The sequence below is a fragment of the Schistocerca nitens genome, chromosome 8 (assembly GCF_023898315.1).
Source record: "Schistocerca nitens isolate TAMUIC-IGC-003100 chromosome 8, iqSchNite1.1, whole genome shotgun sequence".
In the NCBI taxonomy this organism is placed as follows: Eukaryota; Metazoa; Arthropoda; class Insecta; order Orthoptera; family Acrididae; genus Schistocerca; species Schistocerca nitens.
The window spans coordinates 508,511,437-508,537,300 of NC_064621.1; positions in this window are offsets into that span (position 1 = coordinate 508,511,437).

The window sequence follows — 25,864 nt, forward strand, 5'->3', positions numbered from 1 at the left end:
GTCACCAGTTGACTCCCAGCCGCTTCCGTCCTGTCGCCATCCGACGACCAGCCGACCGACAGACCGACGGCCTTCCGTCTGCGTCGACCACGGCCCCGGCGCGTACTTGCACCGTGCGGACCTGCCTGCTGCTGACTGCCAACTCGTCCAACCGCGGAGTATCGACGAACCCGACTCAGTGCACAACCAAACAGCGACTGAGATGTAGAGCCGACCGACTAACATGCGAGTGTGTGCCTTCTGACTGACTCTGTCGCCTCACTGCATCGACTCCCAGACTGAGCAACTAACCGACTGAACAGACTTGCCGAGACTGACTGACTGGTTCTCTCGCCATCTCCCGACCGAGCCGTCCTCCAAAACTGTTGCTTCGCGCACGAGCGCCCACAGCGCTCGACGACCACGCCCCCTATCGCTGCAGCGAAAACAGGTGAATAATCTCGCGGGTAAATCAAATGAGCTGAGCCGTGACATGGCTCAGTTGACAAATTTCGTTTTTAGTTGTGAAAAGTGTATTGTCGGAGGTAATGCATATAGGAAAGCCTAGCCTTAGGTGGTGACGTTGGAGGCGGTTCCGTGGTTTAGAAACATGACACCACTTCTGTCCCGACTGTCCGGATTCAGCTTATGAGGATACGGTACTCACTTTCTCGTGTCAAATAATACACTGGATGTTGTAAATTAACTGACAGTTAACGTAACGCAGTTGTGATAAACAATTGCAGAGTACGGTCAGCGAGCCCAACTTCTCAAATGGTCGGCGAATAGGGCAGAGAAGGGTCGCATTCGCCGCATATTTTGTTAATACAACATGTCGGTTTTCTCTGCAGTACGTTGTACACGCTTAGTAATCATCCAACAGTAGATGTGGTTCACTGTTCGAGTAATGTTATGCCGGCGTTTCGCCAGTGTGACAGAACAATTAATATGACACATGTATTACGATTCGTCTCCTGATTTCATATTTTTAAAAAATCTGAAATTGACATCATTCCGTGCCCCCTGTATGAGTTTTACTGCTGTCCATAAATCACCATACGAGACCATAGAATTTATGTAATTCGTTTATTGGCTCTTTATTCATTCACAAACAATTTTCAATGTTATTAGAAGACCGGAACTTAAGAGCTTTTATATCTTGTGCAATTTTTCCTTATATCTACAAACTATAAATAAAGCTATCTGATAATGTATCTTATTAACAGTCTCTGCACACATGGCACGCCTACACACACACACACTTTCAACCTACACCAGGATTCCAGCGATACTGCTTGGTATCGACTACATCTTTCACACTGTCGCATCTGACAAATTGAGTCAGCTTAGCGAAAAAGATGTTGAGTTCTGGAAAATCTAAGGAGATTACTTTTATCCATTACAATCAATAGGCACACGATTTATCAGTTAGATACCTTACATTAAGAAAGTGTATTATATATTTTACTGGTAATTTATGGCCCACTTTTATCAACCCGTGATGATAAATCAGCCTAAAAGATACTACGTTTTATATGCTTCAACAGTCCTTTTTAATATGTTGATTTTGATTACCTCTTATATCTCCTTAGCATATATGTTGTAAAGTCAAATTCTCTGTTGGAAAATACAGTTTTCTAGTTTTGATGATTGTTTTTTTTTCCATGTTGAATGCAGATTATGTCTGACTCTTTCTCCGTCGTCGTCTGCCTTCGAGACTGGTCGTAGTGAGTTGATGTTAGTCAAGAATGCCTTTCAGACGACAGAGACGGGGTTACGAAACGGTCACCCGATCTCAGTTGCAGCTTGGTTGTCTAACGGCTTCCAGGGATAACAAAAATTTGGTTCTGACTTTTTTATTACTTTATGGAAGAATGATCCATAAAAAAACCAACACATTCGTATTTAGGATTTTGCGTCTTCAACTACAAAGGTTTTTTCATGATTAATGCCAAATGTTTAAAACATTAAATCATTTGTAATGTAATCGGAAGTTTGACCCTTATTCATACAAGACAGAGTACTTCAAAACAAAATAAAAAATAACAGTGATTAGAATAACAATTAATATTATTATTATTACAACCCTCAGACGAGTCTGATCATCCACTACTTTCTCACTGCACCTAGACGGCACCAATATTATATTAGTTTCCTTTTACGTATTTCTATTTTCATTGTTTTTCTCATCAATATTGCTGTATCCCCTGTTTATAACACCTTTATCTGCACCTCTCATAAAGCATTTAACTTTTTTATCCTCTTAGTGTTTTCCTTTGATTTTGTTGTTATTGTAAATTACGTATTTCTGTATGTCTGACTTTTTGTGTGTATTATCTCCTAAGCTAAGATTACAACCACTGTAACAGTGTGAAAATAGTAAAGCGTTTAAATATCTGAAAAGCACGTTGTGTTAGGCTTACAAAGTTATTTTTCACGAATTCTAATCAGAGCTTTCTGTGCGTGTAAGTACTTCTCTTTTGGCTCCAAAGCGTTCATTCCTGCCTTGTTTGCTCTTGGCCCCCACTTGAAGGGAGACGCATGGGTTGAGGGGTGTTCTCCTGATTAATGCTGTGCTTAGTCACCCACCAGCCACTCCCGTCCCACCTTTCATCAGCACGGAAAGAAATGGCACAGCTGTTTACTTAGAGGGACCTGCCACAAACACCAAACAAATTGACTGCTTCTTACGCAGAGAACGATGTGTCTTCTGACTAACCATTTCTTCACAAAGAACCACTTTAGCCATTTCAGTTCCTTGAAAGACAAACAAAATTTTTCTCATCCTGTAATTTTTCCTTTTTTTGTTCTGCCGTTTAATTGTCCGTATTTCACACCACGATCTTTTTTCTATCTTAGCTTGGAAGCTTCATTATAGTTTCCATTTGCCTCTAACTGCACCATCTTTATTCATCACTACCACAACAGCAAAAATCAGACAATGACGTCTTCATCCTCAGGTTAATTTCGCAAAATGTTTTACTATCAACCTCTTTTCAGGAGTTTGTGAAGACTATTAAGAAAAAAAAACCTTCCTTCACAGGTGATTTGCAGATTCGAAAACTGTCTACGAAAAGTAAATGTTGAGTAGTCTGATAAAAGCTCGAGAAATACTGGGTAGTATATAAGCTGGCTGGAGATTAATGCACAATGAATGTAAACGTGTGTGGAAAAATATATTTACTCGCAATAGAATGTGTTCACTTCGCCCGAATGTTAGAGAGCAAAGCAGTACGCTGACGGTTCTTTCGTGTACAAGAACTTATCATTGTTGGACGACTCTACAAAAGGACTTGGACCTAATTTCGACTTAGTGTAATGAAAGGCTGCTCGCTTTAAATGCAGATAAACGCAAATTCAGACCTATAAGAATTTCTGAAGGTGGCAGGGGTAAAATACAGGGAGCGAAAGGCTATTTACAATTTGTACAGAAAGCAGATGGCAGTTATAAGAGTCGAGGGACATGAAAGGGAAGCAGTAGTTGAAAAGGGAGTGAGACAGGGTTGTAGCCTATCCCCGTTGTTATTCAATCTGTATATTGAGCAAGCAGTGAAGGAAAGAAAAGAAAAATTCGGAGCAGATATTAAAATCCATGGAAAAGAAATAAAATCTTTGAGGTTCGCCGATGACATTGTAATTCTGTCAGAGATAGCAAAGGATTTGGAAGAGCAGTTGAACGGTATGGACAGTGTCTTGAAAGGAGGATATAAGATGAACATCAACAAAAGCAAAACGAGGATAATGGAATGTAGTCGAATTAAGTCGGGTGATGCTGAGGGAATTAGATTAGGAAATGAGACACTTATAGTAGAGGAGTTTTGCTATTTGGGGAGCAAAATAACTGATGATGGTCGAAGTAGAGAGGATATAAAATGTAGACTGGCAATGGCAAGGAAAGCGTTTCTGAAGAAGAGAAATTTGTTAACATCGAGTATAGATTTAAGTGTCAGGAAGTCGTTTCTGAAAGTATTTGTATGGAGTGTAGCCATGTATGGAAGTGAAACATGGACGATAAATAGTTTAGACAAGAAGAGAATAGAAGCTTTCGAAATTTGGTGCTACAGAAGAATGCTGAAGATTAGATGGGTAGATCACATAATTAATGATGAAGTATTGAATAGAATATGGGGAAAAGAGGAGTATGTGGCACAACTTGACAAAAAGAAGGGACCGGTTGGTAGGACATGTTCTGAGGCAGCAAGGGATCACAAATTTAGCATTGGAGGGCAGCGTGGAGGGTAAAAATCGTAGAGGGAGACCAAGAGATGAGTACACCAAGCAGATTCAGAAGGATGTAGGTTGCAGTAGGTACTGGGAGATGAAGAAGCTTGCACAGGATAGAGTAGCATGGAGAGCTACATCAAAGCAGTCTCGGGACTGAAGACCACAGCAACAACACAAGAAAGAGAAATACACCTATGGCATGTCGTTCCTGGATTAGCGATAAACATCTTGAGTACGTCTAATCATATACATAATTAGGGATAATAACCGGAAGCGATACGAAATGGGACGATCACCTAAAATCAATATTGTTTGAGACGAATGAAAGAGATTTTCGGAGAGTTCTGGGGAAATACAATGCATCTGTAACGGAGAGCGCATACAAGACGTTACAGTGATCAACTCTACGGTGTTATTCTAGTGTCTGGAATCCTTACCATGTGTACATGACAACAGAAATCCAACGAATTCAGAATCGTGTTTTTAGGATCGTAACAAGTCGATATCACGCATACGAAATTGTAATAGAAATGCTCGGCGAAATTAAATGAGAATCCTTGCTTGAAAGACAACATAGTTCTCAGGAAACCCTACTAGCCGAATTTGGAGAAACTGACCCCCCCCCCCCCCGCCCCGCCCCTCAGTACTGTATCCCGTGACTCCATTGGCAGAGGATAAGACGGCGGCCGATCGGTAACGATGAGGCCGCAACGGCCTTTGGACGGAGCTTGCGTTTACGTTTACGTTTACGTACTCCAACAACGACTTGCACCCGTGGTTTACTGGCAGAGTCTCTGATTAATAATAAAAACGTTCTCGGTCCGTGGGCTCGAGGGTCGAGCTCTGCCCCTCCCCGCACCCCTCCCCAACCCCCCTTCTGCTTAAATTCTGAATAAGTAATGGTGGCCGAAGGCTCCCAGCGTAAGAAGTCATCCACACTCTTCCAACGGTTTTGTCAAAGTGGGTGGAGGAACGGACAGAGGTTCGGGGCACCCTCTCGCTCTTGCTGTGGGAAACTGTCCTAAAGGCGGAACAATCAGCAATGATCAAAGGCTTGAGGATGAAGAAGGCAATGGAAACCACTTCATTAGAGACACATAACGTGTATCTACAGGACACGTAGCCTGTAACTGAAAAGTGTCATCATGATCTCTGCACAGCCAAAGGGTTCCGGAACAGACCTTCATTTGTATTTCCGAGAATGGACTGCTAATAGGGAGGTGACCATGAGAAAAAGATTGAATAAATAACGAAAAGATAACGTTGTTCGAGTCGAGACGTGGTATGTCACAAGTTTGAACGTGGTAGGGAAGCTAGAAAATCTGAAAAGAAAAATGCAAAGGCTCAATCTAGATTTAGCGGGCGTCAGTGAAGGAAATAAAGAAGGCAATGATATTTGGTTGGACGAATACAGGATAATATCAACAGCAAAACAAAATGGAATAACGGGAGTAAGATTCGTTTTAAACAGGAAGGTAGGACGGACATTAAATAACTGTCAAAAGATCGGTGATAGAGCAGTTCTCATGAGAATCGATAGCAAACCAACATCGACAATAATAGCTCCAGTATACATGCCGACGTCGCAAGCAAAATGGTAGAGTAAGTGTATGAGTGTAATCAATGTATAATTCATAATTCAGTACCTAAATGGAGACAAAATTGTAATAGTCACCGGGAGGGGGGGGGGGAGGGATGAAAGAGGGGCGTGGAACGCGGGTGTAGGAGATGAAGTAGAAGAAAGGGTTATGGGAGAATATGGGCTTATTGGATTGATACTAGTAGGAATCAGAGAGGAGAGGGACTAACAGAGTTCTGCGATAAATTTCAGATGGTAATAGCGCATAAGAGGGGTGGTATACTTGTAAAAGGCCGAGATATACAGGAAGATTTCAGTTGGAATACATCATGGTGAGGCAAAGATTCCGAAGGCAGTTATTGGATTGTAAGGCGTACCCAGGGGCAGACGCAGCCTCAGATCACAATTTGGTAATGATGAAGAGAAGGCTGAAGTTTAAAGTACAATTGAAGAGGAATGGACGACGCTAAAAAGGGCAATCACAGAAACTGGAAAGAGCATAGTTAAAAATAAGGTAACTCCGAAGAAACAATTGGGAGCAGAAGAAACACTTCAGTTAATCGAGGAAAGAAGGAAGCACAAAAATGTCCAGGTAAATTCAGGAATGCAGAAGAACAAGTCATTTAGGAATGAAATAAATGAGAAATACAGGGAAGCTATGGCGAAAAGTCTATATGAAAAATGTGAAGAAATCGAAAAAAAATAAGTGTCGAAAGGACTGACTCAGCATACAGAAAAGTCAAAACTACCTTCAGTGAAACTAAAAGCAAGGCCGGTACATTAAGAGTGCAACGGCAATTCCACTGTTAAATGCAGGGGAGAGAGCGGATCGGTGGAAAGAGTACACTGAAAGCCTCTATGAGGGGGAAACATGTCTGAAGACATGACAGAAGAAGAAACAGCAGTCGATACGGAAGAAATAGGGAATCCAGTATTAGAATCAGAATTTAAAACCCCTTTGGATGACTTATATTCAAATAAGGCGGGAGAGATAGATAACATTCCATCAGAATTTCTAAAATCGTGGGGTAAGTGACAACAAAACGATTATTCACTTTGATGTGTAGAGTCTATGAAACTGGCGATATACCATCAGACTTTCGGAAAAAACATCATCCACACAATTCCGAAGGTAGCAAGAGCCAACAAATGCGACAATTTTCGCTTAACAACTCATGTATAAAAGTTGCTGACAAGAATAATATACAGAAGAATGGAAAAGAAAATTTAGGTTATGTTATATGACGATCAGTTGGCTTTAGAAAAGGAAAAGGATCTAGAGAAGCAGTTCTGACGTTGCGGTTGATAATGGAAGCAAGACTGTAGAAAAATCAAGACTCGTTCATACCATTTGTGGACTTGGAAAAGCTGTTTGATAGCGAAAACTGGTGTAGGTTGTTCGAATCCTGGGAGAAATAGTAGTAAGCCATAGGGAAATGCAGGCAATATTAAATACGTACAAGAACCAATCAACAGAGGCATTAAAATTCAAGGTGAAAGGATAGCAATGTTAAGATTCGCTTACGATGAAACTACCATCAGTGAAAGTGAAGAAGAATTGCAGGACGTGTTGAGTGGAATGAACAGTCTAATGACTGCGGAATACTGACTGAGAGTAAATCGAAGAAAGACGAAAGTAATAAGTAGTAACAGAAATGAGGAGAGTGACTGGTGATTACGAAGTAGATGAGGTTAAGGAATCCTGCGACCTAAGCAGCAAAATAAGCCATGACGGTCCGAGCAAGGAGGACAAGCAGACTACCACTGGCAAATAGGCCACTATGCCCAAGAGAAATTTTCTAGTATCAAACATAGATCTTAATTTGGAGAAGTTTCTCAGAATGTACGTCTGGAACACAGAGTTGCATGGTTGTGAGACATGGTCTGTTGGAAAACCAGCACAGAAGAGAATCTTAGCACATTAGATGTTTTGCTACAGAAGAATGTTGAAAATTAGGTGGACTTATAAGGTAAGGAATGAGGAGGTTCTCCTCACAATCGGCGAATAAAGGAATATACGGAGAACACTGGCAAGAGGAAGGGAAAGGACAGTGGGATATGAAGTAAGACATCAGGGAATAGCTTCCATGGTACTAGATGGAGCAATACACGGTAAAAAACGTAGAGGAAGACAGAGGATGGAATACATGTAGCAAATAATTGAGGTTTCAAATGCTTCTCTGAGATGAAATGGTTGGCACACAGAGAAATTGGTGCAGGGCTGCATGAAACCATGCAGAAGACTGACGATCAAAAAAAAAAATTCAAACAAGCCACGAGACCCTATGCTGCCACCAATGCATACCTCGCATATTGGTTATGAGAAAAAATAAGAGAGATTAGGGCACGTACAGAGGTACAGAGACAGTCATTTTTCGCTCAGTACAGGGATGGAACAGGAAAGTAAAATTATAATACTGATCCGATGTTCCCTCCACTATGCACTGCACAGTGTTTTGAAGAGTGTAGTGCCTGGCTGTGGCTATAAAATAACGGAACTCATGCTGTCGCAGAGTAAGTCGCCTGAGCCAAAGGCGAATGAGCAATAGCTGCGAAGTGTGAAGCCTTCGCAGGCGAATGCGACATCTCTAGTGTCTGTAGGCCTTCGTTTTTGTAAGGGCCATTATTTTGTTTAGCAGGAAAAATGGTAAGTGTAGTAACAACGCAGCGAATTGTTTTGTAAGTTTCACATGAAACTTGGAAAAACTGCTATTAAAACCTATTTTTTACTAAAGGAAGTATTTGGGGACGACTGTTTATCACGTACACGAGTATTTGAGTAGTTCAAACGACTCCAAGACGGCCGAGAAGACGTCGCACCCGGGAACCCCTTCACCGTCAAAAACGAATGAAAATATCGAAAAAACAGGTAATCTGAATTGATCTCACGTCGTTTGAGTATTCGGTCGGTTGCTGAAAGAATTTACAAAGAAATGTGTAAGGCAAGTTTTACACAACCAGTACAACGGAGAAAAGTATGTGCCAAACAGGTGCCGAAAATTCTCGCCCTCGAACAGAAAGAAGCTCGTGAAAATATTGGTACTGATACTTCGAATAGACAAGAAGAAAATAAAAGCTTTCGAAATGTGATGCTATAGAAGAATGCTGAAGATTAGTTGGTAGATTAGTAATGAGGATGTACTGAATAGAATTGGGGAGAAGAGAAATTTGTGGCACAGCTTGACTAGAAGAAGGGATCGGTTGGTAGCACACTTTCTGAGGCATCAAGGGATCACCAATTTAGTACTGGAGGGAAGCGTGGAGGGTAAAAATTGTGGAGGGAAACCAAGTAATGAATACGCTAAGTAGATTCAGAAGGATGTAGGCTGCAGTAGTTATTCAGAGATGAAGAGGCTTGCACATGAAAGAATAGCATGGAGAAATGCATCAGACCAGTCTCTGGACCGAAGACCACATAAACTGAATACCCACGAAAATAACCCTAATTTCTTGGAAACAGAGATGAGATCTCACGAATCTTGTTTTTCAAATGGTTCAAATGGCTCTGGGCACTATGGGACTTAACTGCTGTGGTCAGCAGTCCCCTAGAACTTAGAACTACTTAAACCTAACTAACCTAAGGACATCACACACATCCATGCCCGAGGCAGGATTCGAACCTGCGACCGTGGCGGTCGCGCGGTTCCAGACTGTAGCGCCTAGAACCGCTCGGCCACTCTGGCTGGCTCTTGTTTTTCACTTATGATCGAGAAACTAAGCGCCATCCATGCATTGGAAGGGCCCGACTTCACCGAGAGCGGTAAAGACTTTAGTGTGCAAATCAGTATTCAAAGCGATGATGATTGTTTTGTTCGATATTCATCCAATTGTGTGTCTTCACTGAGTTCCTGAAGGTCAAACTAGTAGTCAATATTACTATCTTGAGGTTCTTGCTCAACTCCGATAGAAAATAAGAAAGAAACGACCCGAATTTTGAAAGAACAAGTCATGAGTTGTGCATCAAGACAACGCACCAGCTCATACTCAGCTGTCCATCAATAGGTTTCTAGGGAAGAGCATCATCCCAGTGTTAAACCACCCACCTTATTGGCCTGCCCTACCATCGTGTAGTTTTTATTTACTTCCCCATGTCAAATCTGTACGAGAAGGAACAAGATTTCAGTCCTTCGAAGTAGTGAAAGAAAAAGCGGCACACGTCATCAAGGAGCTCACACAGGAAGAGTTCCAGCACTCCGGCACTCTTTCCGTCAATGGAAAATTCGTATGGATCGTTGTAGGTACAGAGAAGGGGAGTATATGGAGGGTGAGAACAACAAAATATGCACGTTTTTGAAATAAAGTGTTTTACAACAATAGTCCCCATTTTCACAGCCAATCCTCGTATATGTGCAAATGTGGAGGCAGAATTAGCCAATTAGTTCCCACAACAGGTCTTGTACACTTCATCTCTTGGGATGAATCGGACCTTCATGTCGATACAGATTTATGTGTGATGTATGTGGTGTCACCGCTAGACACCACACTTGCTAGGTGGTAACTTAAATCGGCCGCGGTCCTGTAGTACATGTCGGACCCGCGTGTCGCCACTGTGTAATCGCAACCTAGCGCCACCACATGGCAGGTCACGAGAGACGGACTAGACCTCGCCCCAGTTGTACGGACGACATAGCTTGCGACCAGACGTACGAAGTTTTCCTCTCATTTGCCGAGAGACAGATAGAATAGCCTTCAGCTTAGTCCATAGCTACTACCTAGCAAGGCGCCATTTGTATCAGTGCTTATAGCTTCCTAATATTCAAGAGAGATGTATTCCAACAAGAGAATAAAGATAAGTATTAAACGCATCTACGTACTTTTCCTCTTATTCATTAATAAGTCTCATGTTCCAGAACTTCAAGCCCGTCTGCGTTAGTTTAGCGTGCACCTAGCTACCTCATTGTGTCTATGCTATGAAATAGACACAACATTATTTGGCGCCGAGGAGTGGTGCCGCGCCCACGTTGCATAAATTGATTGTACTTTGCTCTGATTTGCTTGTGTCATGGCTTCGCCACAATCTCCAGATGTACTGTCCGAATTTTTTCGCTTGCAGAATCAGCAGACGCAGGCGTTATTGGAAGCCCTTGGACAGCTCGTCCAGGGTCAACGTGCGCTACAAACCGATGCGGCAGCCGCCGCTTCTTCGCTACCGCTGCCACAAAACGCTGTTGCACCTCCTTTTCGACCATACGTGGCGGCCGAAGAGACCTGGCACGAATGGTCGCGCCAGTTCAACTTTCACCTCGCCGCCTACAGAATACAAGGTAAAGAGCGGCAGCCGTTTTTGCTTTCTTGTGTCGGTGTGTCTACCTACCGTGTGATAGTGAAATTATTTCCCCGACGCGACGTAGCAACTCTGACCTACGAGGAAATTTTGTCTGCTTTAGATGCCTATTTCAAAGAAACAGTAAATGTAGTTGCAAAACGGTATACGTTCTTTCGTACAAAACGTACGGCCGGTCAGACTAATAGGGAGTGGGTTGCAACTTTGCAAGGACTTACTAGGGAGTGTGCATTTGAATGTGACTGTGGACTTCCTTATTCAGATACAATGGTGCGTGATGCAATAGCACAGAACGTTTCTGATGTTCGCATAAGGGAACAGATTTTGAAACTAGTTAATCCCTCCCTTCAACAAGTGATAGACATATTGGACAGGCAAGACACACTTGACTTTGCTCAGGCATCATTTGAAACTTCGCCAGCAGTGTGTCACATTCACCGGCCCGCCGGGCCCGCTGCACGGGACGCTCAGCGGCCCTCGCGCCTGTCGGCACAGCGGCAGCCTCGCTTGCAAACACGTGCGCCGCGTAAGCAAGCAACTGCAGTGAAATCATGCCCGCGGTGTGCAACTAGACATTCGCGTGAAAATTGCCCGTCACGCCAAGCTATTTGCTTTTACTGTCAAAAGAAAGGACATGTTCAAAGTGTTTGCCAGAAAAAGCTTAGATCAGACAATCACACAAATTCCAGGCCTTTTGCTTCGCGCCAGAATCGGACCCAGGACAATCGGGCTCGTGGACCTTCGCCCATGGACATTCATGTAGTTCATTCCCACCCGTCCAGTGACACTTTAGCTAACAGTGACTGTGTTCGTCCCACCAAAAGTGTGCGTCGACGTCGCCGGAAATCCCGTAAAGTCGCAAGTGCTTCTGTACCTGTCTCAGTTCAAATTGCACGTGACAGTCGCTCTTGTCGTCAGCAGGACAATAAACTTTTTGTGGACTTAGACTTTGCAGGCAAAGTGATCCCATTCCAGCTCGATACCGGAGCTGCAGTTTCATTGCTCAATCACGACACGTACAAACAGCTGGGCGCACCGCCATTGCGTGCCGCAAATGTTAAGTCAACTAGTTACTCAGGACAACAGATCCCTGTGTTAGGACAGTGCAGCCTTCTTGCCACATACAAGGGACAAACGAAACTTGTGTCATTTTACGTTCTTCGTTCTTCTGGTGCAGTGAACTTGTTTGGTTTAGATTTGTTTCAATTGTTTAATTTGTCTATAGTAAATCAGGTCCTATCAGTGAATCCGACTGTGCCTTCCGCCAGTGTTTCTAGTCTTTGTGAAGAATTTGCAGACATTTTTGCACCGGGCCTTGGTTGCGCTAAGAACTATGAAGCACATTTGGAATTGAAAGACAACGCGCAACCGAAATTTTTCAGAGCGCGCAATGTTCCCCACGCATTGCGTGATGAGGTCGCAAGAACATTGCACGATTTAGAATCTCAAGGTGTAATTGAACGTGTGCAGGCTTCTCTCTGGGCCTCACCCTTAGTAATTTTGCCAAAACCTTCCGGAAAACTGAGACTTTGTGTGGACTTCAAGGCCACTGTGAATCCACAACTAGTGACTGCTACTTTTCCTTTGCCCCGCCCGGAAGATCTTTTTGACAAACTGTGCCCGGGAAAATATTTTTCCAAATTGGACCTAGCAGATGCGTACTTGCAGATACCTGTGGACGAAGAATCCCAGCGCGTCTTGGTGGTAAACACGCATCTTGGCTTGTATCGCTTCAAAAGACTGCCATTCGGGTGTGCATCCGCCCCTGCTTTGTTTCAGCAATATTTACAAACTGTTTGTGCGTCGGTCCCTACTGCTGCGAACTATCTGGACGATATTGTGATCTCCGGAAAGACAGAAGCCGAACATTTGCAACATCTCCGAACATTATTTCAGGTATTGCGTCAGAATGGTCTTCGCTTGAGGAAGGACAAATGTGTGTTTTTTGCTCGGGACTTACCCTACCTGGGGCATGTCATAAATGCCCAAGGTATACATCCGAGTCCAGAGCACCTCCGTGCCATGCAGGATTTACCTGCTCCGCAGAATTTAAAACAGCTACAGAGTGTGTTGGGTAAAATAAATTATTATAATAAATTTTTGCGCAATGCTTCTTCCATTTCAGCTCCGCTTCATCGTTTACGCCGTAAAGGTGTTCCGTTCGTCTGGACGACGGAATGCGAACGCGCCTTTCGCCAGTTGAAATCGGCGTTACTTTCAAATACGTGCCTTACGCCATTCGATCCCCGAAAACCTCTTTTGTTGATGGTAGATGCCTCGGATTTCGGGATCGGTGCTGTGCTTGCGCACAAAGATGGTTCGCATGATCGCCCTATTGCCTTTGCGTCCAAATTGCTCTCATCTGCGCAAAGAAATTATTCACAAATAGAGAAAGAAGCTTTAGCTCTCGTGTTTGGTGTTACCAAGTTCCATGACTTCTTGTATGGTCGTCACTTTACCATCATCACCGACCACAAACCTTTGACATCGCTTTTTCATCCGAACAAGCCTGTACCTCCGCGTACAGCGCAGAAATTCATTCGCTGGTCACTTTTTCGCTCGCAGTACCGCTACGATATCTTGTATCGGTCCACTGCTCAGCACGGCAACGCTGATGCGTTGTCCCGTTTGCCTGTTGCTGAGGATAAAGCATTCGATTCTTCCGAACTTGCTTGCATGTTCATTGATTCGGAAGCCGATGACGTGGTCGCATCGTTTCCGATTGATTTTCGTCGTGTAGCTACAGCCACAGCTGCTGATCCTGTCCTTGCTACTGTTTTGCGTTTTGTTGCTACGCAATGGCCCTTGTCAAAGTCACGGATCGAGGATCCTTTGGTTCGCCGTTTTTTTGCTCACAAGGAGAGACTTTTTGTACGACGTGGTGTTTTGTTGTTGCGTTCCGATAATGATCAATCCCGAGTCGTAGTCCCACGTTCGTTACAGTCCTCTGTCTTAAAGCTTCTTCACCAAGGACATTGGGGTATAGTGCGTACGAAACAACTTGCTCGTCAGCACTGTACTTGGTTCGGAATCGATGCTGCGATTACGAATATGTGCTCCTCTTGCGTGGCGTGTGCCGAACACCAATCCGCACCGCCGCGGAAATTCTTTGCATGGCCGAAAGCCACTTCCCCTTGGCAACGATTGCACATCGATTTTGCTGGTCCATTCTGGAATGCTCGATGGTTGGTTGTGGTCGATGCTTTCAGTAATTTTCCTTTTGTTGTCCGGATGTCTTCCACGACGTCTTCTGCCACAATCCAAGCCTTGTCTGCTATCTTTTGCATTGAGGGTCTTCCGCAGACTATTGTTTCCGACAATGGCCCACAATTCATGTCCGCAGAATTTCAGTCATTCTGCCAGGCCAATGGTATTCAACATCTGACATCCGCGCCGTTTTCCCCTCAGTCCAACGGTGCCGCTGAACGATTGGTCCGGACTTTCAAGTCACAGATGTTGAAATTGAAAGAGTCGCATTCTCGGGAGGACGCATTATTGCTCTTTTTGTCTTCGTATCGCTCTCAGCCCCGCGATGGTCGCTCGCCGGCTGAATTGCTCCATGGTCGTCCTCATCGCACCCTGATGTCTTTGCTGCTTCCGCCGCATCAGGTTCCTGTGCAGCGGCAGACTCCTGCTTTTGCTCCTGGCGACGTTGTCTATTATCGCAACTATCGCGGTTCACAGCGTTGGCTCGCAGGGCGCATTCTTCGCTGCCTCGGCCGCGCGATGTATTTGGTTTTGGGGGCCTCTGGTGAGGTGCGTCGGCATCTCAATCAGCTGCGCCTCTGTCGTCGCCTGGGTTCTGCCGCTCCCCGTCTGCTTTCAGCGACGGAGCCGTCAGGTCAGCGCCTTGGGGACCCATCTACTGGCTCGCCTCATCCCCAGGTGTTACCGACGCTGCCTTCCATTTTGCCTCATGGCGTCGCGCCGCCGCCGCAGCCGCCGCCGCCGGCGCCGCCCGCAGCGGACGCTTCGCTGCAGCCGCCTGGCGCCTCCCTGGGTCACGCGCCGCCGCTCGCTTCCCGTGACCAGCCGTCCTCCGCCATGGACCTCTTGCCCGCTCCGGACCAGATGTCGTCTTCGCCCGTCGGGTGCTCCGACCACATGGAGGTCGACCCTTCGGCCCCTCCTGTCTCATTACGTGCGCATACACCCCATGTTGACGTGCACCCTGGACTAGGTTTGCAGGCGTTTCCTAGCTCCCCTCGGACCGAATGGCCGGGTGCGGGTGGCACAGCCTCGCCTGTTGTTCGGCTCCCCACCTCATCGCATACGTCAACATGGGGTCCTCCCCACGGCGGGCGGAAGCCTTATCTCACGACCGTTCGCCGATTTGCGGGGGAGGAATGTGGTGTCACCGCTAGACACCACACTTGCTAGGTGGTAACTTAAATCGGCCGCGGTCCTGTAGTACATGTCGGACCCGCGTGTCGCCACTGTGTAATCGCAACCTAGCGCCACCACATGGCAGGTCACGAGAGACGGACTAGACCTCGCCCCAGTTGTACGGACGACATAGCTTGCGACCAGACGTACGAAGTTTTCCTCTCATTTGCCGAGAGACAGATAGAATAGCCTTCAGCTTAGTCCATAGCTACTACCTAGCAAGGCGCCATTTGTATCAGTGCTTATAGCTTCCTAATATTCAAGAGAGATGTATTCCAACAAGAGAATAAAGATAAGTATTAAACGCATCTACGTACTTTTCCTCTTATTCATTAATAAGTCTCATGTTCCAGAACTTTAAGCCCGTCTGCGTTAGTTTAGCGTGCACCTAGCTACCTCATTGTGTCTATGCTATGAAATAGACACAACAATGTAGATGACAAATGTTATGGGCATGTTGTCCATACAGTGTCCACTTATGAAATGGTGCACTCCAGAGAGAGGTGTTAAGCTTTACGTACCTTGCAGATATTCACTCTCAAAAGATACTACAGACATACATCACACACGGCCATTGCGGACACCAAGGATGCGAATCTCATACAAGACCTGAAGCGTATCGACTCGTGGTGGTCGTAGGCGTCTGCTAGAGCATAATTAAGGAGATTTTGTTTCCAAGAGGTAGACTATGTCTATGTGGTAGCTTGGGTGAAGGTAGTTACTTGTTCTAGACATCAAATTCACGATAAACGTCATGATATAGCAGGTATCAACACACAAACCTAGAACATTTATGTACAACAACAACAAAAAATAAAAATGGAAAACAATATTAATTTGTGTGCTGGCGTAAGTTGTCGCGAAAGACGCAGTACGAAGATCGATAGTAGGCGCTGGATCGAGGGCGCCTATCACGAGAGAGGCCAAAGCCACACTGACAAGCAACAATCCACCAACGCCCTCTCCACAGCAAGTATTTGGGCCGCCGCTGCTGACTGGAGAACCTCACTTACTCGTACTCCAGTTCGCGTCTGTCAGTCCACTCGCAGAGCGGGTCACAGGCTACGATAGTACGTAGCCACCAGAATTGTGACAATAGCAAGATTACCGATATTGTCTGCAAGAGGACTATTACTGATTAGCTTGTACCACAACACATGGACTTTATTGTAGTTAAGTAAATACTTCCAGTACAGGTAAATACAGAACCATATTAATCCAGTTCCAGTACAAATAAATAAAGAACCGTATTAATTCACGTGCATATTTGTGTTGTAGATAGAGGAGACGTGCCATACATAAAACATCCTCTCTCTTGCTTCCTTACAGTAGAAGACTATACAATATAGCTATATTCTGACCAGTCAAGGTTTTCCTTTCCTTTAAAATGACTAATCAACTCTAATCAAGAATTCCTCTGTGCTTGAGAAGGAGATGTTAACCAGAAACCTGTGTAATCTACATTTGAAAATACTTTTGTCTGTCAGACATTCTACGAGGGCTGCAATTGTTGTTACTGTTTTTCATAGTAGCCACCAGCGTTGTGTAGAGCCCGTTGCCAGTGATGCAGAAGGCGTAGTATACCGTTAACAGAGCCTGGTCTGTTGATGGTGCGAATGAATCTGTCTACTCCCTGTCGAATCTCTGGAACAGTTCTGAAGCGACTGCCACGAAGTGGTTCCTTCATCTTCGGAATCAAATCAGTCACAAGGACTTCAGTCCGGGGAGTATGGTAGATAGTACAGTTCTTCCCAGTCCCATCGACCGAACAGAGCAGCCATACCTTGCGCTGTATGAGCCGGCGCATTGTCGTGTAGAATGGTGGGTGGGTTGCGCAGAAAGTGTCGCCGCTTCTTTCGCAAAGCTGGTCGCAGGTGATGCTCCAAAAATGAACAGTAATACTGTGCACTGACGTGGAGGAACGTAATGCGTTAGGATAACACCATCACAGTCGTACACGAGAATCACCACAACTTTAGACCAACATCAACAGAACATTCTCTGCTAACGGTATACTACGCCTTCCACATCGCTGGCAACTGGTTCTACAAACGCTGGTAACTGCTCTGAAGAATAGTAACAGGTTCAAACACGTAACTCATTTGTATGGGTTGTGAATAAATAGTTGCCACTATTTAAGTTTCAACTCTCGTATTTTCGTTCGTTGGTCATTTGTCAAAGAATTTGAAGAACGTCATCGCGACCCTCGCAGAACTTGTGTAAACAGCTTTCGATTTCTATTTCCACTGTTGGCTTTGTCGTTTGTCCCCTGGGGCTGTCGGAATGCTGTCGGGTGGAACGATCCTGTTGTATGATAGTGCCCATCCCTAACTGCCAATCGAACGAAGGCTACGGTTCATCCATTTGGTTGGAAAATACTACATGATCCTCCGTAAAACCCGGATCTTTCACCGTGTGATTTTCACATCCTTAGCGACCTGAAGAAAGACGTGCGTGGACGTCGAACGAGGCAGTGCAAGAGTGGATATGGTCGAGGATCCCTCAGCGGCCGACCGCGTTCTACGAAACAGGAATTGATTGTGTCGTCTGGCAGCGGGATAAATGTCTTGCCATGTGTAATGATTACGTTTAAATGGAACCATAGCATAGCCCCGTTATAGCAGGTGTTCGGTTTCCGTTTGACTGTCCCTTATTATGCACAATTTCTAAATTTGTCTCGAACTGTTGAAATATGTATCGAATACTGGGGTTGTCCACGTAGCGTGGGGTATCAGCCGTTGTCGCCGAATTACGGTAGAGAGGCAGAATTTTTAACAGCTTGAGTGCGGCGCATCGCTGTAAGGGAAGGCTAAGTGCTCCGCACGGTTCGTGAGGCCGGCATATAAACAAGTGAATTTAAGCGGCGGGGCGGAGCCATTGTGCACAGGGCAGAGCCGGTCCCCTGCGCGGACAGCGGACTTCAAAAGGCGCGCCGCCGCCGCTGTCATTTACTTATCCCATTACTCGGCTAAACAACGGCCGCCTCAAAGAACCGCTCCCGGGGGCAGCCGGCCGCGGGGGCGAAAATCTGATGCAGGAGCAGAGCTGCGCTTCGCCTGGTTAGGCGCGTGGGGCAGCTTAGCAGGCTTCGGGACACACACATTATACATCCGTCTCCACGTCCATCTGTGAGGCGCCTTTAGCACCCTTTTGGAAGGCCAGTCATTGCCTGTACGCATTGTTGGTGAGCTGTCGAGTTACACGGTGTTCCATACCGTATGGTGTCCGTGAAATAAATGGTTACACGAGGTGCATGTGAAAAGTAATATGATTGATTTTATTTTTTAATTTTGTAACAATAATGTTAATACATTCAAAGTAGTTCCCATCGGCAGCTATACAACGGCGCAGTCGTCGTTCCCAGTTTTGATAACAGTGTTGAAAGCCTTCAGCTGGTAGGGTCTTCAAGATGTCAGTCACATTCTTTTGACGGTTCTCCAGAGCCTCATAACAATGTCGTTTTAAGACATTTTTCAATTTATGGAAAAGAAAAAAGTCGCAAGGACTCAGACCAGATGAGCAGGGAGCTATATAACAACATGAATGACTTTTTACGTCAAAAATTCTGTGCTGAAAATAGCCATGTCGCGGGGCGGTTGTCATGGTGCAGCGTCTACTTGTCTGTAATTTCCGGTCTCACTCGATTCACCCTTTTCCTGAGCCTTTAAAGGACATTTTTATAAAACACTTAGTTGACGTTTTGTCCTGGAGGAGCAATCTCACAAAATTACACACACGTTCGACGTTTCCGTCGAAGTTGAAGATCTCCCTAAGCGAGGCTCATCTTCAACGTGTTCTCGGCCTTCCAAAAATGTTTTGTGCCAGCGAAAAACATGTGCTCTTGAAAAGAAGTGCTACCCATAGGCCTGTTTCAACTTTTCAAAGGTAACACTCATGAATTCACCAAGTTCAATACAAAACCAGATGGCATAAAGTGCCTCTGTATTCCGCTGTTCCATTTCCGTAACAGGCAAAAAACACACAACTTAACTAATGGCACCCTCAAAAATCACGTGATTGCTGTACGGAACTGAAACTCGGACTGAGCTGTTGGAAGGGAAGAATGTAGTTCTGTTAGTCTCATTACATTTCTCACATATCTCGTTTATATCGTTGTTGTGGTGTCACCGCCAGACACCACACTTGCTAGGTAGTAGCTTTAAATCGGCCGCGGTCCATTAGTACATGTCGGACCCGCGTGTCGCCACTGACAGTGATCGCAGACCGAGCGCCACCACACGGAAGGTCTCGAGAGCACTCGCCCCAGTTGTACGGACGACTTTGCTAGCGACTACACTGACGAAGCCGCGCTCCTTTGCTGAGCAGATAGTTAGAATAGCCTTCAGCTAAGTCCATGGCTACGACCTAGCAAGGCGCCATTAGCCTTACATAGCAATTGATACTTATCGTATAAAGCATGTCTCATCAAGAACGATGTATACAACAAGGATGGATTAAAAGTTAAGTATTCCAGGAGCTACGTACTTTTCTTTATAGCATTCATTACGTATCCTGTTTCAGACCTATCTCTAGCCTGCGTCAGTAACGCGTGCCTTTCGGCTACTTCAGTGTGGCGTAGCTGTCTTGTTACGCCACAACAGTTGTACTACCATTTGCTGTTGTCACTAAGTTCCACATGAAATTTTCCCTTTTTTTCAAAGCCACGAAGAAATTTTCTCCGTACCGATAGGAAAATCTCTAAGAGATAAAACAAAAACTGTAAACGACTCATTGCAAAGATGCAAGCATATTCGCCGTCCATGCGCTCTTTTATCCTCTGGCTAAGTGTTAGCAATCCTCAGTGAAAGTGAAGAAGAGCTAAAGGGCATGTTGAACGGAGTAAACAGTCTAACGAGTACAGAATATGGACTGAGTTTAGATAGAAGAAAGACGAACGTAGCGATAAGTAGCAGAAATGATAACAGCGAGAAACTTAACATCATAATTGGTGATCACGAAGTAGATGAAGATAAAGAATTCAGCTAGCTAGGAAGCTAAATAACCCACGACACACGGATCAAGGAGGACATATGATACTGGAGAAAAAGGCTTTACTGACCAAGAGCATTATGCTAGTATAAAACGTTGGTCTTAATTTAAGGAAGAAATTTCTGAGAAATGTACGTTTGGAGCACAGCGTTACATGATAGTGTGACACAGAGAGTGGGAAAACCGGAACAGAAGAGAGAAGAAGCATTTTAGTTACGGTACTAGAGACAAATGTTGAAGATTAGATGGACTGGTATGGTAAGGAATGAGGAGATCCTCCACAGAATCGGCGAGGAAAGGAATGTATGCAAAATATTGGTAAGAAGAAGATACAGGATGATAGGACATCTCTTAAGACATCAGGGAATAATTTAGATGGTACTAGAGGGAGACGTAGAGGGTAAAAAGTGTAGAGGATTACATCGTGCAAATAATTGAGGACGTAGGTTGCAAGTGATACTCTGAGGTGAGAAGTTTAGCACAGGAGAGGAATTCGTGGATCAAACCAGTCAGAGGGATGATGATACAAAAAAAAAGAGAAAGTGTTACTTAAAAGAATGGTATTGAAATGATAGATTAAATTGTTCGACGAGTGACGGAATTAGTGCTGCAAGTAGTACATAATCAAGTGATTATTTGTTCTTTAAACTCTGAGTCATGTGAGCTTACTAGGCACCACACAGTATTTTAGTCCAGGGGACAGAGTACCTGGACGGAAGATACGTGAGTAGTTATTGCAGAATAACAATGGATCGGACATCACCGAGTCTACAGGCGGGGGTCACGCCGAAGAAGTCTCGAATTACTTCTTGGTAAAGACAGCCAGTGTCTTCTTTTCACTACAGGCTGACGTAAATCTCTTATTACACCGTGCCAGACTACGTAACACGAGCACTGAATGAATTAATTGGAGGCTAGTATCTTATTGCGAGGCGCACTCAGCTTAAATCTCTCTAGAAAAAACATATGTAGCTCTTTTTTAATTCAACAACTCGTCGTTTAAAAGTTGAGACGATTCGAGTAACTGTGTAATGACCTTTTTTTTCAGTTTATCACACGCAGTACAGCTTTTTTTTTATTTAATGTATTTTACGTGTGAACCGTGCTGTGAGGTGGTCAGCTCGCGCTCGGTGAGTTGGGGAGTTTCTTGCCGGTTTGAGGGTCTTTGGTCTTTCTCTGTGGTAGGAAGGTAGGAGGTGGTCGAAGCTGACGGGGGTTTGTAGCTGAAGGGGTTTGTAGGGTGTCCGACGGAGCGTACATGTTTTTCGGGAAGCAATTGGCCAGTACTGGTGGCGCAAAGATTTTCTGGGGCGATCGTCTTGCGCCGACGTTTACCATACAGGACGACGCGGTTGCTGACGTGACCTGCTTGGCGGGGATGCCCCTGTTACGACTGCGCTAGTTCGCATGTCTCCGGGGTTCCCCCTGCAGAAGTCAGTGCGATCCAGCGGAGCCTACGAATCGGGCCCCGGAGCGCCCTAGTCGCTCGAAACGACTTCACAGTGGGATTTTGGCGGACGCCGGATCAACGACTTCTTCGATTTTCCGTTCGGAACTACGTCCTACCTCCTCCTGTTTATTGGTGAGCGTCATTTGCAAAGTTCGCCAGAAACTTGTCTAGGTTGCCTGCAGTTTGTCTGAGGCAGCTTGGTATTTGCGTTCCGCTTGATTTTCAACTGCAATTGTGCTACATTCCCACATATCGTGTTTAATTGGTGATTGTTTGAAGGAGCCGCTGGCATGTACTTAACTCCCTCTCATATGGAAAATGGCTTATCTGTTCATAATTCTTTTTTTTAATTTCGGGCGCCCGATTTTAAGTAAAAGTTAAAACTGTTGTTTACTTGTGATTTTTGTTATAAGACCCTGCGGATTGTGCCCAATTTTTAGTTTAGATTTCAATTTGCCATTGTGTTGAACTTAAGAAAGGGGATGCACTTGAATCAAAGGTTCTTGCAGCCTACAGTATATCTCTCTCCTTACTCTTTAGCGAAATTAAGTGAAATGCTTTATATGATACTCAGATACTTGTTTTTCATTTGAAATTCAAACGACATTTGATTCTTGCTTACTTCCATGTTTATAGCCGCTGTACGTTTGGTATCTATGAAAGCTTGGCCGAAGGTTATAGTTTTGTTTTACTTTTTCACTGTTTAAGAGAATGTTTGCTGTACATGTTGTAGCGGTCAGTTTACTCACACATGCCTTGTAGTCGCCGGGGCCTTGGGCCTGTTGTGCCGCCAGCGGGCTTCTGCACCCCATCTGACATGGGGCTGGTCAGTTGTAATTCATTAACATTTAATGCGTTTAATCCTTTGTAGTCTTTTTAAAATTGTGAAACATATCTAAATTAACTAATGGTGCCCGCAGCTCGTGGTCGTGCGGTAGCGTTCTCGCTTCCCGCGCCCGGGGTCCCGGGTTCGATTCCCGGCGGGGTCAGGGATTTTCTCTGCCTCGTGATGGCTGGGTGTTGTGTGATGTCCTTAGGTTAGTTAGGTTTAAGTAGTTCTAAGTTCTAGGGGACTGATGACCATAGATGTTAAGTCCCATAGTGCTCAGAGCCATTTGAACCATTTGAACTAATGGTGTTTTGAGGTAAATAATTTTTCTTAGAGCCTGTCTTCAATTTTTTGGTTATTTTTCCTTTTTTAAATAGGAAAGAATTTCTTAGTATTTAATAATTTTTTGGAGAAAGTACTTAATAACAAATGATGTTATAAGGTTTTCCCCAGACCTTCCTCTACTGTCTGTGTCCTCCAGCTAGATACACCCCCTGGTTGCCTGTCCCAAGGAGAAGTGCGGAAAGACGATTATTCCTTGATTATGGATTATATGCATTATTACAAGCCCGGAGCGGTGGATGTTTTATTATCATAGTAAGTGGTCAGAAAAAGCAGGCAGATGGAAAATTTAGGGCCCCAGTAGGATGTTATGTTCAAAAAATGTTCAAATGTTTGTGAAATCTTATTGGGCTTAACTGCTAAGGTCATCAGTCCCTAAGCTTACATACTACTCAACCTAAATTATCCTAAGGACAAACACACACCTCCACGCCCGAGGGAGGACTCGAACCTCCGCCGGGAGCAGCCGCACAGTCCATAACTCAGCGCCCTAGATCGCTCGGCTAAACCTGCGCGGCTAGGATGTTATGTACATCCGTTACTGTAATTGGGGTGTTTTAAGTTGGGCTCCTGTTACGGGTAGATGACCCGAGCTGAATTAGCAGCACTTATATTATTCGTGAAGTTTGCGCTCGGAGACCGAAGTTCGGATGCACTGAAATTAAACCATATCTTTCAGTAGCGGAACTACCGTCGTACACCTAAAGTCTTCAAAATTTTGTTATTGATTTGTATTGAAGGTTATCTGTTACGGTTTTCAATTTATATATGTTTTATTTGTTGTGTGTAAACTGCCTGCGAACATTTTTGCTACTATCCGTGAACCCACTGGTCGACTTTCGTATATCCACTGCGTCGCCTGAATCGGCACTTTTCTCTGCTGACAGTCTTTGAGACGAGTGCGACTTCAGCGAATGAGCCACTAGATATTCTTTCGCAGGTTTTAAACAAGCGTTCTAGTTTGTTCTGCTCCGTTCGCGGCAGTGTTAGAAAGAATGTGTAGGATTTCTTACTGTTTGATATACTGTAATGTGCTGCTGGACGTGAGTGCAATTAAGGATACTCCGAAGGGGAAAGAAACAGCTATGTATGAAAGCAGAAATGGGTTTGTGGTTGTGAAGTGCTACTTACAAGGGAACCTCCCCATCGCACCCCCCTCAGATTTAGTTATAATTTGGCACAGAGGATAGGCCTTGAAAAACTGAACACAGATCGATCGAGAAAACAGGAAGAAGTTGTGTGGAACCATGAAAAAATAAGCAAAATATACAAACTGAGTAGCCCATGCGCAAGACAGGCAATATCAAGGCAAATGTGAACAGAGGAGCGCCGTGGTCCCGTGGTTTGCGTGAGCAGCTGCGGAGCGAGAGGTCCTTGGTTCAAGCCTTCCCTCGAGTGAGAATTTTAATTTTTTATTTCCGGTTTACATGACAAACTCTTACGTTTTCATCAATTTTTTGGGAGTGACTATCACATCCACAAGAAAACCTAAATCGGGCAAGGTAGAAGAATCTTTTTACCTATTCGCGAAGTGTATAAGTTAGGTGGGTCGACAACATATTCCTGTCATGTGAAGCACATGCCGTCGCAAGTGTCGTATAGAATATATCAGACGTGTTTTCCTGTGGAGGAATCGGTTGACCTATGACCTTGCGATCAAATGTTTTCGGTTCCCATTGGAGAGGCACGTCCTTTCGTCTACTAATCGCACAGTACTGGGTGCGGTCGCAAAACACAGACACTAAACTTATTACAGTGAACAGAGACGTCAATAAACGAACGGACAGATCATAACTTGGCGAAAATAAAGAAAGTAAAATTTTCACTCGAGGGAAGACTTGAACCCAGGACCTTCCGTTCCGCAGCTGCTCACGCTACCCACGGGACCACGGCGCTCCTAACTTCTCACATTCCTTGATGATGCCTATCTTAGCATGGGCTATTCAGTTTGTATATTTTGCTTATTTTTTCATAGTTCCACACAACTTCTTCCCGTTTTCTCGATTGATCTGTGTTCAGTTTTTCAAGGCCTATCCACTGTGCCATCTTATAACTAAATGTGAAGGGGGTGCGATGGGGAGGTTCCCTTGTTAGAATTATAAATCTGTTCTCTTGCAACTGTTCTGGAACAGAAGGTAACATTTTTTTACAACTAAATGTTTGACGAAACATATTGTTTTCTCGCGATTTCTTGAGCACTGATATTGCTCGCATAGGAGAGTGGCGCTTGTGAGTACAATCAAGCGAGGCATATTCCGTTCTCTTTATGAGCTGTAATTGATTCGTCAGCAGTTTTAGTGAGACGCTATTTCTTTCTGCAAATACGTTTTGTATCTTATACGCTTTTTCAGTTGTACGTTAAGGAACAGGTTGTTGTGTGCATGTTCTGGGGGCACTACATATCTGGGCAACCTTAATAGCCGGCCGTGGTGGCCGAGTGGTTCTAGGCGCTTCAGTCTGGAACCGCGTGACCGCTACGGTCGCAGGCTCGAATCCTGCCTCAGGCATGGATGTGTGTGATGTCCTTAGGTTAGTTAGGCTTAAGTAGTTCTTAGTTCTAGGGGACTGATGACCTCAGATGTTAAGTCCCATAGTGCTCAGAGCCATTTGAACCATTTGGTAACCTCAATATCTTCATTCAATGCACATTAATTGTATCTCGAGATGAAATAACAAGCAAAATTTTAAATTAATTCTCATATCTTTATTTCAAATTCATTACTTTCATCAATTTAAATAAAATAAGTTCAAATTTTGCAAGGTGGTAGTAGTGAAAAATTACGAGGCATTGCATCAATGCCT